Here is a 2,313-nt window from a genome sequence, read left to right as displayed (position 1 = left end):
TTAAATCAATTGTAGGTCTCTCTTTTTTTTACTTACTCTAGTTCACTTTAATACTCTTACCAGCCTCCAAAACTGGTAGAGTATCAACCAATTTTAAGAACAACCTCTCACTCCATCGTTATTGGGCTCAGCCTCACATGCACCACTATGTCTCCCTTCCAAGTCGGGCTTTCACTTTTTTTCTATCCTAACATTTCTCAACCATTTTTCACAGTGATAGGATGAAAATTGATTGTAAATTAGAGTAGATACAATTCAGACATGTCCTTCAGAATTACATAATCATGAATGTTAGCAATTAGTGATTAATCAAAAAATCACATTTTTTGGCTTCATCAACACATTCCTCGCAGCATCATATGAAGTTCCTTACACAATTGGCAAATGTGGGCTTAGCAAAAAATTTGGTAAATTAAAAATTGCTTAAGTTTATTTAAAAACAACTTTCTATTATACATAACAATTTTTCTGCTATCCAATATTTTACTTGATGTTGTTTCTAGAAGAGATTGTATATGTTTTTTGAATCACAATGTTTCAGATCTCACTCTATGATCTATCATCTAGATGTTAGAGAGCAGAAGGTTGCTATGCTTGCTGGCACATTTTGGCATGAGGGAGAAAGTGCCAAAGTGTTGGGCCTATCATTCTTGCAGAGGGTGCTCCTGAGCTTCCCATTTCTACAAATGGTGTAACACTTGTTTAATTGCATGTTTAGTTTGGCATGCAGATGAGCATGTGTAATATTTTTCTTGTAGATCTATTTATTTTTCTTGTAGGGAGACATAGCATAATAAAAGGAAATATGGTTAAAAGTATTTGTTCAGAGCTCATTTTCAAATTGTTTGAAAGATCACTCAAGTCATTCTTTAAATGTATGGATTTGTGGTTTTTTCTGCCAATGCAAATCATGCTGTTGTTAGTAGGCTTAATTCCTTCTGATTACTATCTATGGCATTTTTTCATCTTCTTCACAGGGGCATGAAAAGCCATACAAAAAGTTTCAAGCAATCAACATAGCTTCTATTATTGCTCAACTAGTTAACAATATACCAAACAAATGCATCATTTATCCATCTGTATATTTTTACTATTTTTCTTAAGTTGACAATGCTTCCTTTTGAATCTATTTATGTTAAAGCAGGATGTATCAGCATTGACTGTAGTAGAAAAACAAGTTACACAGATGGAAACTTGCATTGTTGTACTTACAGCTGACATTTGACACTTGGAGTTGATATGCACGTTTACATGAAATGCTAAAGTAAGATGCATATCAAATATATTGTCTTGAGTATTTCATGCCAAATTATGGGCTCTCTTGTTAAATGAGCATACACAGTTTAAATGGTATACTCTTACAAACTATTAGCTCTTTTGTTGCTCGCTTACCTAATTTCCCTATAGCTACGAGCAAAAATTAACAATAAATATTTGACATATTATTAGTGTTGATCTTCTTAAGTTGGGCACTGATTTCAACCCATTCTAATTGATTTGTACAGATTCTTATAACCAGTTCCATATATTTAATTACATTTAGACACTATCTTTTAATGCTTTATTTCAGTGTGCTACATATTCTATTTCATATTTGTGATATATGATGAAATTATTATAACATATGGAGGAACAGTCCATGAGTGGCGTGGCCAATTGAAATGGTTTTAGTTTCAATTTTACACCATTTGATACAAATAATCAATTTACCAATCCACCCCTAGGTTCATTCCATTTGCAGTAAAATCTTCATTACATAAGTGTGTCTATACACATAAGTATAAAATTCTTCTTTTCCTGCAACACATATAACAACAATTTTAAGTGCTTGCAAGGTATATACTTATGAATAAATATTACATCCTGATTTAAATGTATGAAAATAATTTTCATTCCTTTTAAGCTTCATTCATCTCGAGGTGCAATTCACAAACTCAAGAATAGTGGCTTTTGTTCTTCAGGATACCTTTAGGGGAAGAGTATGTGAATTCCCCCTCGTGTTTGGAGTCCAGTTTAGAGGAGATGGCTATTTACACTACTAAGGTTTGTTGAATCTAATTCTGAATAACATTGCTTTCTATTGTTGAATCTAATCTAATGTATATTTTAACTAGACTTGTAGCTTATATGTTTTGGAATTTTTGTTAGGCCTTGTAGTTTGTATAATTTGATTGCTGGAGAGCTTCTACAACTAAGCAAGAAGGCAGTTGCACAAGTTATAGCCACGCGCTCGGGTATGAAATTTGTTTTTTTTAATTCTAATGTATATTTTAACTAGACTTTTAGCTTATATGTTTTGAAATTGCTTTTAGT

This window comes from Cupressus sempervirens, chromosome 2 (assembly GCF_028749045.1).
Source record: "Cupressus sempervirens isolate cs-2001-9-10 chromosome 2, ASM2874904v1, whole genome shotgun sequence".
NCBI classification, from domain to species: Eukaryota; Viridiplantae; Streptophyta; class Pinopsida; order Cupressales; family Cupressaceae; genus Cupressus; species Cupressus sempervirens.
The sequence above is the reverse complement of the archived record's forward strand: the minus strand, read 5'-3'. Positions refer to the sequence as shown.